Here is a 15,650-nt window from a genome sequence, read left to right on the forward strand (position 1 = left end):
TTGCAACAAGACCCTCAACCCTCAGAGCTACACACCACCACCATTTGACTTAAGATCCCTAGGACTAATCTTGTTCATTCTTTAATCTCTATTCATATTAGTCACCTAAAGAAGCTCACAACTCCCAGGTGTTTCCATCTTCCAGATGTTACTTCCATAGGAGGTGTCTTGGGCAATGAGGCAACACCAGTCCTACCCCACCACTCCCTACCCCCTTTTCTTCTCACCATACCATTTACCATCTGATATACTTTAAGTTTACTTATTTATCTCCCCCTACCTACTAGGAGGTAAGCTTTATGAGAGTAGGAAGTTTTGTTTTGGTCACAGATGTATTCCCAATGTTTAAACAGTGTTACATATTGGGCACTTAAACATCTGTTTAAGGATAAATGAACTAAATTACCCCCTTCTGTAATGGCATATATGACTCCAGAATTATTCTTCTCCTCCTAGTTTTCCTCCACTAGACAATCAGCATGGTCAGGCAGAGGCAAACAGAAAAGATGCCATGGTTAGTACTGGAAGGATCCTCTCACTTCATTTTTTCCCCAAATGGAGGTCTTTTCACCCCTAATTACTGAGGGTCTCTGGGTAAAAATGGGACAAATTAAAAGAGATGATTCTAAGCTCCAAGTCTGACCAAGCAAGTGCATATGAATGGCTACAAGCAAGGCTTTTCCACATTAAAACCCTAATCCTAACTCCTAGGGTGAAAGCAAGGCAGTAAGTAGTGAAGTGTTTTAATGCAAGAAATGTGTACCCCACTATGCAGGAAATCCTCAAGGACAATGAGAATGCACTTGATAAAATCTCCATGATGATGCCAGAACCTAACTATGAATTTGAACAAAGCATGCAACTTCCATTTGATACAGTTTTCCATCTATAAAATAAAGACAACCCACACCCCCTCACTGAAATGAGTTCTATTTTTTTACGAGATATGAGGATGAGAATCCTCATATAAGGGAATATTACGGTTCTGGAACAAGATCATCTTCCATCTCCAATCTACTTTGGCCTCTCCCATTCCTCTACTATACACAATCTACTGCCAAGACTTATCTCTCTTCATGATACAAAAACTCCCACATACACATTCTCCCCATTCTCTCAGTGGCCACTATCCTAACCACATCATTTCTTTCGTAGACTCCTAAATCGTTTCTCTACCTCCAGTGTCTTCTTTCCTGAAATCTTTTTACCCGCAGCCTCCAAAATAGTCCTTCTAAAACAAAAAAAAAGGGCATCATGTCATTACCCCACTAAAAAAACTGTCAATTTTGGGTCCCTGGGTGGCTCAGTGGGTTAAGCCTCTGCCTTCACTCAGGTCATGATCTCAGGGTCCTGGGATCAAGCCCCACGTCAGGCTCTCTGCACAGCAGAGAGCCTGCTTCCCCCTTCTCTCTATGCCTGTCTCTCTGCCTATTTCTGATCTCTGTCTGTCAAATAAATACATAAAATATTTTTTAAAAACTGTCAATTTTTCACAGTAATATTTCACATTACTTAATTAGGAAAATTTGTGAAAGATAAACTTCCAATTAGTTATCATTTTTCAGACAATGTTTCTTCCCCACTCCTTATGTGTCTGTCTAGTGAACAGAGCTCAAATAGCATTATTCCAGTACTTCCCTACAAGGAGTAGACATATCAATCTGATTAGTAAATTTCAGAAAAATAAAGGAACATGTTTGACTCTACTCTATCCCATGTTCCCTTCCACTGGAGAACAGGAATTTTTGACAACACCTCCAAACTTTAAGTTGTAGGGATCTGCCCAACGAAGTATGCCTCACTCTGAAGCATTTGAAACTAGGGTATTAAGTCAGCCTAATTCTGAGACTCGGGTCTCAGATTAAGATACAATACTGTAAACTTGTCTCCCGTCTCTCCTCTTTTTGAAACAAAAATGGTATTTTTTGCTTTCATCTTTAGGTTTGGCTTTTATTTCCAATATTGTTTAAAACTGTTTGGAGATGAAGAGTGTTATTTTTTGAGGTAATGATATTATATAATTTATATATATACACTCATACATATACATGTATATAATATTCTCAGGAAGTGCTTAGCACACATTATTCAGTAAATGGTGTTACAATAATGATAATTGTATCAGGACCTTTATCAGAGTTACCATCCTCATCCCATAATCACCCCCAGGCAAATGGCCAAGTTGGCCATTTGCTTCCATGGTCTCAGACAAAATTAAGTACAAAATTATGAGATAATTCCACCTGGAATGGTTGCTTTCAGAACTAGCCACTACTAGTGCTAGGAGTATAGCCAGTGCTAGACTACTATATATGTCCCATGAACAGTGTGGTCTTTTGAAAGGTGAGAATGGGTATTCATTGAACCAACACAACTTCTGATCCTAAAGGACCTACACCAGCTTCAAGCAGGGATAACTCAGGATGAAGATGCTAAAGAATTGACATCTCCCTGAAATATCAAGAACTTCTGTGGCTGAACCTGGGAGAACATCTTGGTAAGAAAGTATCAGAAATAGACTTTGGACTTTTAACACCCAAGGACACAGAAATGTGATGTGGGGCTTTAAGATTTGAATTAGAGGAAATTCCATGTTGCTGGCATTTCATATTGGTGAATCTTTATATAAATTTTATTTTACAAGTATCTTAATATAGCCATTCAGTCTCATTGAGGACCGTTGGTAAGCTATGTTGGATAATGTGGCCAGACTAATCTGTAAAGGAAATAGAATAAGAGAATAGATTTTCAGTCTGGAGAATGGATTAGCCTTAGGTATTTAATTTTCAGATTCTGGAAGCAAAGCATCTGCTCACTAGCAGTCTAGGAAAGTACTTAAAAAAAAAAAAAAAAGCAGTGCTGTATATGAAGGTAAGAGTTTCAAGAATGTGTAAGCAAGGCTGTCCTGAGAAACTGCTGGTTTCCTTTCTTGAGTGTTGTGGGTTTTCCTATTTCTTACCATAGGCTTAATAATTAAGTACAATGGGTTAAAAAAAAAAAAAAAAAGGGTGGGGGGAGAGACTAAGAAATGTTAACAAGAAGCACTAATTACCTCCTACTACTGTTTTGTTTTGTTTTCCCAGTGAAAAGAGCATTAAGCTCTCTAGTGTAACTGACTCTATTCATCGGTATATTTTCCTAATGTTGCATATGTGGAATGATTATCTGACCAGTATAGGAAAAACAGTTAGGGAAACTTGACCCAACCCAATCCAATCCCTTTTTCCTCTTCGGTGATTCTACCCATATAGAATCACACCATATCATAGGTTGAACAAAGGCTCATTCTTGCCAGGGGTAGGCCTTCCCTATCCAGCTCTCCCTATAACACAGTGGGTAAATCTGGCTGATCCCAAGGTTCAACTCGAGTCTACAGGCTTTTATACCAAGCTACATTTGCCAATCTAATTCCATATTTACCCACTGTTGTATTTCTCACATGGTTGAAAACCCAAGCAGAAAGAAGAACACTAATAATCATGGCATAAATTGCAGATTCTCTTCCATTCATTCTATTTTCTAGTCAGCCTGAGCTATTAATTGCTCCCCACACTGCTTTAGAATGTCTTGTTTCATGTCTTTGCCTCACTGTTGACTTTGCCTAGAATATTCTTCTGTTTGGTCACTGCATGTTCAGAAATGTTTTTCATACTTCAAGGCCAATACCAAATACCTCCTCCAAAGTAAGCTATGTGACCCCAGAGACACTATTATTTGCAACTGTATCCCTAATGCCTAACATTGTACTTGGCCCATATGGATTGCTAAATATATTAATAAAGGCTGAAATAAAATGAGGTGGGCTTTGGGAACATACCACTTCCTGCTTCAAAAGGATTTAATTATTAGTTGTAAGATAATTTATGTTCTTGCATTCAAGGAACTTGGTCTAAGGCATAAATTTATGTAAACAAATAGCAGAAACTCATCATTTTCTTGGAGTTTTTTATATATGTGCTTCTTACCCTCAAGTCCTAAGATCCTTTAAGAAAGGCAGAAAGGCAGAAAGGCAGTATTGAATTCAGAATGCAATACATATTATAGGAAATGCCTAAGTATCTGTTGAATGAAAAACTCTATGCATAAATTATTAAAAGACACTCTAAAAATGGAGTTTCCATTAACCTGCTACCTCAATGCTATAACATAGAAAAGCAATTCCTTTTTCTATCCACTGCCCCAAGTCAACACTGGAATCAGTCCTAAAATTTCTATTAAGCCTAAAGATGGAAAGAACTTCTACTTTATCTGACGTGCTCTTCAGTAAAAGTTATGACTATTTATGATGGAAGGATAATATATACTACCGGATTCTCTAACTCTTAACTCCTTAGACAGTTTAGTTCACATGCTGTGTTCTGTTACTGGGACTGCATTCCATGCCATTCTTATGTACACTTACATAAGTGTAAGATGAGTTGCAGGGTGTTGTCAAAGCTGGGCACCAATGGTGATCCACCATATTATGATGTAGTTAATTTCTTACAGTTTTTCTTACATTTTATCAAAGAAAAAGTGATTTGATGAACTGAAATATAAGCAACCTGGCATTTTATGAGGCAATACATAGAAAATTTGGGAGATTTATATGCTTTAAACATTCTTTGCAAGTGCTGATTTTTTAGCCAAGCATTCCACAGCATAAAACTGAATTTGACTGAATTTTATTAACATTTGTGGCCTTTTAAATCAAATTGTAGGTACTTTACCTCATTTTATTATTTTTTTAAATTAACTTGATTTTGAATAAAGATGGCAAATATCACCATTTATATTCTATACTGCATTGATGTTCCTAGCCAGTGAAATAAAGCATCTTATTCCTTTTTTAAGGATTGTGTGTAGTCCTAAATGTGGAAGCTAAAAAAATAAGCAGGTTTTATAAGAAAGTACTGCTCATTATCTTCATGAATTTGGATAGGTAATGATTTCTTAAAAGGTATGAGAAAGCAAAAGCAACATTAACCAATTGGACTTCATTGAATTATAGAACTTATGTTCTTCAAAATGTACTTTAAAGAGTAAAATGGTGAGACACCAATTGAGAAAAGATGGATGCAATACATGTATCTAAAGAAGAATTCAAATCTAGATTATATATAGATCAATAAAATATTAAGGAAAAGATGACTTGGCAGAAAAAAATTGGTAAGAGACTTAAATAGGCAGCCCTCCTAAAACAAACAAACAATATTCAGATGTCCAATGAACATGAACATTGTCCTCTATATCATTATTCATCTGAAGACTGGGAATTATAATCACAATGATACCCTTTCAAGTCAGCAACAAGGCTAAAATCAACTGACAGTGGGACATGACATTAAATTATTAAAAATCATATTGCTAGTGAAAGTGTAAGTTGTGCAAAGCACAGCTGGTAATATGTATTGAAGGAAAACACAGGCCTACTCTATAACTAGTAATTTCACACCTGACAATACCAATAGAAATAAATGTGCACGTCCACAAAAAGTTACATACTGAAACTTTCAAAATAGCTATATTCAAAATAGCCCAAAACAGGATAAAAAACTCCAATGTCCAACAACAGAATGAAAGAACTGATTATTCACAGAATGGAATACTAAACAAGAAACAAGTCCAAACTAGTTCTAGACATAATAGCACAAATGAGCAAAAGGGCACATACATTATGATTCTGTGTATATGAAGTTAAAAATGGGCACAACCTACCCATGTTGATGTAAGTCATATATGTATATATAAATATGTAACTTATATATCCATCTATCTATATAGATAGATAGATCTATAACCCAGGATAATGGTTGCCTTTAGGTAGTATTCACTAAAAGAGGCAACAGAGGCCTAATAGAATCCTAACAATTTTTTTTTTAATTTTTTAAATAGATTTTATTTATTTTATTTGATAGAGATCACAAGTAGGCAGAGAGGCAGGTAGAGAGAGAGGAAGGGAAACAGGCTGCCCGCTGAGCAGAGAGCCTGATGGGGGGCTCAATCCCAGGACCCTGGGATCATGACCTGACCCGAAGGCAGAGGCTTAACCCACTGAGCCACCCAGGCGCCCCACAGAATTCTAACAAGTTTTAATTCATGATCTTGGTAGTTTTGCATGGATACATACCTATATAAACATATAGTAAGAGGTACCACTAAGATTTATGTAGTTTACTATATGAATATTTTTAAAAAATAAACTCTTTAAAGGTAAAACAAAGTAAAATAGTTTTGTACAACTCAGCTGATGGTCTTACACATTTACCTAATGTAATCTCCTAAATATATAGACTTCAGCCCTGAAAAATGCAGGTGTAATACTATGAAGAATTACTTGCTGGGTAGTCTCATCCCCTCTACCCTGTTGTTTTCCTGCCTTCAGGAAAGACACAATCAGGGGAAGGGAAGAATGGCAAGCAAGGTGTTCTCAGCCTGACTATACTTTAGACAGGTGTCTTAGGTGACTATAGGCCTCCCTTTTCTTATTACTTTAGAAAACTTCCAGTTGTAAATTCATTCTCATTGTTCTAAGGCTGGCTCAGAGAGCTTAAGTTACTTGTCCTTATTAACACAGCCATTGACCATTTCCACCATAAGTAGGATATAACTAGATCAGTCTTGGACTCAAGAAGCAAACACTGACTCATAAAAAGAATGATGCAGAGAGATATTCAAATGACCAGATGTGTCCTATGTCCAGAAACTTGACAGAGACAATGTGGGATTCCATTTGGATCATCATTCAGCAAGATTCCCAATTCAGAACATCAATATGCCCCAAAACATGTTAACTCATTTTACTCTGGGTCTGGAAAAAATACTTTATGTCATCCATGATTTTTATAAATTGAACAACCTATATTATACCTATAAATTCAAAGAAAGTTAGAAGGACTGAACAAGGAGAAGACAATTATTTCTTTAGGGCAAAACCTCAGAAAGTAGCTTAATAAAGTTACAACTGGCCTAAATAGTGCCTAAGATATTAGGGAGCACTGAGACTGGAGATAATTGGCTAGATATCACATATGGGTCCAATTAAGCACTTTTCTACTTGGTTAAATCAAGTTAGAGCTAGGAACTTCTGAGAGGTAAGGGTCTTTGGATTACACGTCTGTTTCCTAAGGAAAGTAGCTCTGGACCCATTTATCACCCAAACGGGAAAGGCAATAGAAAGTATTCTGTGGGGAGCAGTGAGTTAGGTTAGGTGAAGTCATGAAGTCATGGCTTGTTCTCTAGTTTTCCATAGCAGCAGGCCATCCAATATAAAATTGAGTTGAGGATCCATAAAACACCTTTTGAACTGTTCTCACAGCTATTTTCTGCAGGCTGGCATTCTTATGCCTTTTCATTGTTAAGCCCTAGCCAAAAAAAAAAAAAAAAAAATCACGAAACTTTACTAAGTGTTTCTCTGTCCCATATGGTAAGTATCTCTTGAAGTTACTCTGCAGGGTCATTAACCTTACTTGGGTATGAGAATAAAGCCATTTGTGTTATAGTGTGGACTTTCAGTATGGTCTTTCTTTTCCTTTTCCATACATAGGTCTAGTAAGTATGAGCTCTCCTAATTTTTCAGATGAAATGGGTCCATTCTCCTATTCTAAATATAATGTAGAGAACACTTATAGATCCACCTACAATCAAAGGAAATTATGTCAGTTCCTTCAGAGTTTTGTTTCCTCATTCCTTTACTTTGGGGTGCAGCATGCAAGTCAGGGATGAGCACTTTGTCACTGTGTTCAGTAGCAGAGATTTTTAAGGAGGCATCAAATGGCTGAAGGGGAACGGAAGACAGCATGCAGAATGGTATCACTGTCAAGTTGGCCTCACTCACACTCTACCTCCCCACTAAATCTGAATTATCCATTCATCATTAATGCAATGTGAAGTTGGATCTGTTTACAAAATACACTAAAGCACTGAGTCTGCTTCGATGACAAAAGCAAAGTAAGAACTTGAAACTGTTCATGACTTCTCTGAACATGTCTTCCTAGACTCTGCAATTTTATGTTATGAACACTATGAAAAAGTCATGGACAGGGAATTACAGTTGTGTGTGGAAGGCACATAATACCAATAAGAAGTAAGCGTTAAGAATATGTGAGCCCCACAATGAACTCCTTGCTCACTAGGGAGTCTGCTTGTCCCTTGCCCCGCCCCCTGCTTATTCTCTCTCTCTCTCTCCCTCATAAATAAAATCATTAAAAAAAAATGTGAGGAGGTGCCTGGCTGTCTCAGTTGGAGCTTGTAACTCTTAATCTCCGGGTCATGAGCTCAAGCCCCATGTTGGGCATGGAGGCTACTTATAAAAAAAATTTTTAATGGGAAAAAAAAAAAAAAAGTATGTGGGAGAAAGACTGCTCAAGGGGGACTCTGAATTGGGATTTGGGAATTTTAAATTTACAAGTTTTTACTCTGCTTTTCAGGACAAAGATTAATCTGGCACTGAATAAACATAAAAAAGGGATAAAAACAAAACCTAAAACAGCATGGCACACAGATATGGCACCAGGGAGATCTGAGTAGACACACTGCCTTTTTTTTTTTTTTTTAAATAAAGATTATTTACTTGTTTGACAAAGAAGAGAGAGGTATCACAAGTAGGCGGGGGTGTGGGGGGAGAAGCAGGCTCCCTGCTGAGCAGAGAGCCCAATGTGGGACTCAATCCCAAGACCCTGAGATCATGACCTGAGCCAAAGGCAGAAGCTTAATCCACTGAGCCACCCAGGCACCCCAACATACTGCCTTTTGAAAAGGGATTGTATATTAGTTTGCTAGGCCTGCCACCACAGACTAAGTGGCTTAAACAACAGAAATTTTCTTACATTTCTGGAGACTAAAGTCTTAGATCAAGATGTCAGCAGGATTGGCTTCTTCTGAAGACTTTCACCTTGGTCTGTGGAAGATGGTCTTCTCCCTGTGTCTTCATCTTCCTCAGATACATCCCTCAGTATAAATCTCCTTTTCTTAGAATAACACCAATAATAACTGAGTAACACCTTGAATTAAGGTCCACCCTAACAATCTCATTTTAACCTAATAACCTCTAAAGACTTTATCTCCAAATAGGGTAACATTCTCAGGGGTTAGGATTTCAATTTGTTTGGGGAAGACATAATTCAGCCTATAATAGATGGTCAACTTCTTCCTGAATTTTAAGAGTATTTGTCTTGAGACTTAAGTAAACCTCTTCTCTAATTGTATATAAATTAAAAAGAACAATAAAGTATAGTCTTCTAAGTAGGATGACATATAGACCACTTACAGAAAATGAGAAGATCTATATATATTTATATATATATGTATAGGTTCTCAGAAAAACATATTTTCAGGATACAGAGGTTGTATGACAAAAAGGTCAAATAAAAGAACTGAAAAAGACTAAGGATAGCCTTGTGAAGAACTCTGAATGCAAGTCTAAGCAATGTGGAACTGGTCAAAAGAAGGTATGAAGATCTTACTGTTTATTTTCAACTAAAATACTAAGAACCAAACAATTATTTTTGAAGTTTAAATTGCTAGTAATATGTAGGTTGGGCTGCTGAGAGAAAGAACTGGAATTTCACACAAAAGCATCAATAGTTTCTAGATCTTAAATCCAATAGAATTCTGGCAGTGGGGGATGGAGACAGTGGAGGGGAAACTAAAGAGAAAATAAGAAAAAGATAGTATTTAATAACAAATTGGAACTCAAGAACTAGCACGAAGAATGAACAAAAGATGATGCCAAAATGTAAGCCCAACATATTCATCACCACCCTGGATAGCAGTGTTTCTATTTTTCAATTTTAAATATCTAATTAAAATGTCACTTAAAAATTATGGAGTAATTTCTCTGTTGTTTGCTGTCTGATTTTCTTTTACAGAGCTATGAATATTATTTAGAGTATACCTATTTTCCCCTCAGAATGGTCTTTTTTTCAGTGAAGTGTTAAATTACTCACAAAAACTCACTAATTAAATTGACTGTAACTGCCACTATTACAATGTGATGGCCAACATAATTGGTCTGAAAGTGACAGCTAATATCTCATTCATAGAGGACATGCAAATTAATTTTATTGTTTCCCATTTCAAAACACAGTGCCTTCCACTCCCTCCATGACCCATCTGTCAGCCCCTGCCTATGTAGCCTCCCTCACTAGGCTTACTTATGGCATTACTACAGTGCTCTTCTAGGTTTTTGAAACAGTAGTCTTGACAGGAAGTAAACAAGCCACTTCATCTTAACTAGCAAGTGTGTGGAGACAGTCTCACTTTTATAGATAGGAATTCCCAGCCTAAAGTAAAGCTCACAACTCATGGATTGCCCCACTCATCTCCTCCTTCACTAGGACCATGGTCTTACTTCTGCCAGAGCTCCACAGGGGCATACATGTGCACAAACGTGTACATGCACATGCATCTGCCATTCTTGTCCATTAGCTGGCTGTGAACACCTGCCTTGATTTCCCTACACCACTTTTATTCCCATCTGATTTAACTCTGCCCTAACCTCAACCACCTAGTTAGGGCCCTTGTAATCTGAAATTCTTCTGACAATATTCCTTCCCACTAAAGCAGGATCCTTCGCTTAATCCTAGACATTAACTGACCTCCTTTCATGAACTAACTAGACCACAACCACCAACTTGAACTTTCAGTAGTCCCTACTACCGGACTCAGGCTACCAGGCTCCATCTAACAAATGAGACATTTTTAGGTGTCAACACTAAGCTGAGTTATTCATGCCTGATTACTCCCCTTAAGTAGTAGCCAATAACCCACATAGACCCAACTTTCTTCTACCTCCTTACGGGAACCAGTGTTTCTGAGCTCTTTGTAGGTCTCAGAGCTGAGACTGTGTGAATGAAATACTAATTCATGCTGGAATTTTTATACTGTTGGCTCCAGCAACAAAAGGAAAAGTTCACTCTTCACATTCACAATCTAACTTATTCTAAAAATAGCCATGAGGGTATTATGGGTAGTCAAGTAATATAAGAAAACAAAGGAAATTAAAACAAAATAGTAACAAGCCTGAGGAGTAGTTAGCAATTCTAAAATCCTGGAGGAATCCATAAATTCATTGTCTTCAAAATGTAATAAATAACAAAGCTGGCTTTAGATAGTAAGAGAAACAAGTTTTTCTTTATGGAAATATAGCTATTACTTTTTACAATGGACTCCTACAAATAATCAGGAACCACAACTCTCTAGAATGGTCTTGAATCTAGAAATCAATTCAAAGCCCCCAGGGTGAAAATTAAATTATTTGTTAAAGTGTTCCCATGTGCTTTTCGTCTATTCAATCTTACAGCGCGCACTTCCACAGCACATATACTAACTTAATCTTACAAATAGGACTTACATGATTAATCCAACTACGTATTTTTTTTTCTTGAAAAGTGGCTATAATAAAGTAAAAAGACTAGGAAACTGGAATCAGAAGGCCTGATATATTGAGCAGTGTTTAGATGAAAGTGACACCCCATTGTGGGAAGTGTAAGCAGAAGTAGATTTTGTCAAAGACAGAATCTCTACAGGTGCTTGAGAACCAGACTTGCTGGCTACACACTAGGGCATACTGTAGCCAATCTTGCCCAGCCAAGAGGACAGCCGGCAAATTCCCATAGATGCTGGACTAGTAAATTCCTATGGGTGTCGCCAGTGAGGAAGGAGCTCCAGAACCTCCACCAAGGCGAGCTCTATCCACTCAGACACTTCCACCACCACAGTTGCTCCTTGTTCACTGCCACAAGGTTCCTGCCTGTTTTCCCAGTCTTATATGCTCCACTGGTTTGGTAGAAACCAGTCCACATGCGGGCACTGTAAACTGCAGGGGAATTAAAAAAAAAAAAAAAAAAAAGGTGGTTTTGTGTGTGTGTGTGTGTGTGTGTTTCCTTTACAACCTCACTAGCAGAGGAAAGCAAACAAAAAGGGAACTAGAATGGGTGTTGTATGGGCCAAACTACAGTATCGGTCACGGTCTGTTCCTATAACATAACAATCTTTTCACACTTTTCTTCTTAGAATGGAAGTTCAAGAAAAATAACACACTCCTGCCTAACTTAATCCAACTTTACCTTATATGAATTTAAGCACTTTTTCACAAAAAGTAGAGATCCATTGATTTATTAATCCCTCTGCCCATCTGAGTAGTTACACATTCATTGTCTAGTTCAGACATAACCTTGTCTTGATATTCTGTAGGCTAAGGACTAAATTATATACATATTCAATGTAAAAGTAAGGGGGAAAGTGATAGGAGGTAAAGCTCTGAGCTTTAATTTCTCTGAGCTTTGGAGCCCAGTCAGAAGCCAACAGTCCACTGGTTAGTATTCCTTACATACCCATACTACCCTGTGGGAGATGCTTTCAGGACCACCCAAACTCTGTCTTCATGGGCACTCCAGATGACCTCCAGTGATCATTTAAATAAAGCACAGCAACATGGAATACCCATTTCTCCCCCCATAATACAATGAATGGATCCTCACTACCTTCAAGCTTGTCAAACTAATCATAATTCTCATTAATAATGCTGGTACCAATTACTAGATTAACCCCCAGGTTTGGTTCTTCCACTTCCCAGTTGGTACACATTTATCAACAATAAAGTAGGTATAATATGATTCTCTTGAGGTTAACAAAAAAAAGTGAAAGCCTAGAATAGCACACTTAGTAGATGCTTAATGTATGTGAAATGAAACCTATCTGATAGATTATGACCAAAATAACTCTGCTGGGCAAGAAACATAGGACAGTAAGGGCAATGGATAAGAGATTGGGTTTGGGTCCAAGGAAATCAATGGCAGCTTAAAAGACGATAATCCTAGGGGAGTTTCTTAGTCAGCTTGAGCTGCTTTAACCAAAGTACCATACATCGGGTAGTATAAACAACAGACATTTCTTTCTCACATTTCTGGGGCTAGGAAGTTCAAGAGCAAGATGCTAGCAGATTTGGTTCCAGGTGAGAAACCTCTTCCTGATTTATAGGCAGCCACCTTCTGGCTATATCCTCACAGGACAAACTAAGGGAGATGTAGCATTTCTTCCTCTTTTTGCAAAGTTACTAATCCCATCAAGGGAGCCTGACACTCAGGACCTACTTTCCAGAAGCCTTACTTCCTAATACCACGGTATTCGGGATTAGGGATTCAACACATTAATTCTGAGAGAACAAACACGTAGTCCATAACAGAATTGGTATGAGAAACCACGTGTAGAACCACACAGCTCTCCAGGGAGCCCAAAAAGAAGTAAGCATGACACACACATCCCAGGCACCCTTCAGAGAATCCATTTTACACAACTGTGCAATGACTACAACAAGCAGAATGCTTGAGGCATTGCAGATAATATAAACAGGCTGACCTCTGGAGCCAGATGCAAATGGAAGTCCCCGCTCCAGAATTTACTAGCTTCATGACCATGAGTAATTCAAATATAGTTTCCTTATCAGTAAGTTATAGACATTTTTAGCAAAGCTTAAGAATTTTAAGAGATTATGTATCTAAGACATAATGTCTGGTTTGTGACAGATGCTCAATACTACATTTTAGTAAAAACTGTATCTGTGTTTCAGGCACCATAGTAAGTTCCTTATGTCATAAAATTCAAGGACAATCCTATGAGATGATTCTATTACTTTCATGCCTATTTACAGATGAGAAAACAGAGGCTTAGAAAAGTTAAGTGACGTGTCTCTATTATCGGCTACTGTAGGGTAAAAAAAAAAAAAAAAAAAAAAAAAATATATATATATATATATATATATATATATATATATATATATATATATATATATCAGGATTCACACACAGGTGATCTTGCTCTATAACTTATATTTAATTATTCATCCCTATATCCTCCTTGTAAGGACAGCTGTAAGAACCAGAATAGGGGATCCTGACCTCACAATCCTGACATGAAATATCAAAAAATATTTATTAAATTTTCTCTGAACAGTAAAGATAGACTTACACAAAACATTTTCAGAACTTTCCGTCAATGCTAGATTACAATCTGAACATTTCCATGCCAAAAGATAGAAGTTCACCTACCTGGGAGACAAAAGCCACTAATCTAAGGGCTTGATCACCTGGGAAAACTAAAATACATAAGGAAACATGATAATTACAAGGCACGGGCTGCAGAACATCCCCATAGGGAGAGAGGCAAACATCTCAAAGCGGAGTAAAATTCAGTATAAGGGTTTTCTAAACCTAGAGATTTAGCAAAAGATAAAAATTATGGTCCCCAGAGTTCATTAGCTTAAGAACTAGATCAAGTAGGAACATAGAGAGGGGCTGCTTGGAGGCCTAGAGAGCTAGGGGGAAAAAATATAAACAATCTCTATAGCGAATCAAACCATTCCAAAAAAGCACTACTCAGCACAGGGACTGGATGGCACTTTCATTGCACCATTTTTTTTTTCTTTTGCCTCAAGACCAAGGAGGTCTAAGCCCCATAATGGAAATGCCCTAGGACAAGGAATAGGTAGGTAGATCTGGTTCCCACCGGCAACTCGGCAACTCGCAGACCAGTTAGTTGCATCACAATGATTAAGTGGCTATTATGCCTTTGCCTCCATGGCCTTGGTGGCCTCCAGAGTTGATGATCCCAGGCAGAGCAAGGTGTGTGATAACCAAGTCAGGGCAATTAGTCTGAGATAATGCATGTTAAAGGCAGGAACTACAAAGCAATGAAATTGAAGCTGCCCCTTTAAACCAGGCAGGGGTGGGAGAAAAAAACCCTGACAAACTGTACTAATTGTGAAAAGATGACCTTCTCCTGGCTAATGCCTGGAATTAATTTGAAGACTGTAAGACTATAAATCAATTTTAAATAGGTTATGAGTAGTTAGATTGGAGGAAAAAAGTCAAATGTTCTTATATGAAAGCTTACAGAGAAAGGAAAAAGCCCTGGGGGGGGTGGGCATGGGAAAGATTCATTTGCCAAAGATATTGTTTGGGGGAAGAACTAATTGTATTTATCTCTTATTATTTTATTCTTCAAAGTTTTCCACTATACTTTGCAGTTTTTTCTAACTTTAACCTTGATGCCTTGGTTTTCCAGGGTCCCAAACTGAGGTAAACAAAGTAATCAAGTAAACGCTGAACTTGGACTCAGCACATTTGGTTCCAATCCTGGTTCTAACCATATGTTACTTGAATGAGGTAGACATAGAGATGAGTTGTATAGTCCTTTGTCAAGGAAGGGCTTGCTGCAGAGAACCATCAGCCATCAACTGCAGAGAACCATGCGATATTTCTGAATAAAACCCTGTAACTGATGCTGGTTTGTATTAAGATGAAAACAAAATTCCTTCCCACAGCCTAAAAATCCTTGCAGGGTATGTTGCCTACCTATCCATTCAGCCTTATCTTTCATGACGGGGTTCCTAACCATCTTCACACCACGCAATCTAATGTTCCCTCCTACCCCAGAACATTTGTAGATGTTGTTTCTTTTTCCTGAAAACTGTGGTCATTATCTTTCATTGGTTTACTATTATTCATCCTTTAGACCTCAGCTCAAGCATCACCTCCTTGAGGAATTTTTCCTGACCTCCCAGCAATTATCATAGTTGCAATTTCACATTCCCTCCACCAGACTATAAATGCCCTAAGGACAGAGACAGCATTCAATTTAACTCTTTATCACCAATACCTATTATAGCATTA

This window comes from Mustela nivalis (genome assembly GCF_964662115.1).
Source record: "Mustela nivalis genome assembly, chromosome: 15".
Classification (NCBI taxonomy): Eukaryota; Metazoa; Chordata; class Mammalia; order Carnivora; family Mustelidae; genus Mustela; species Mustela nivalis.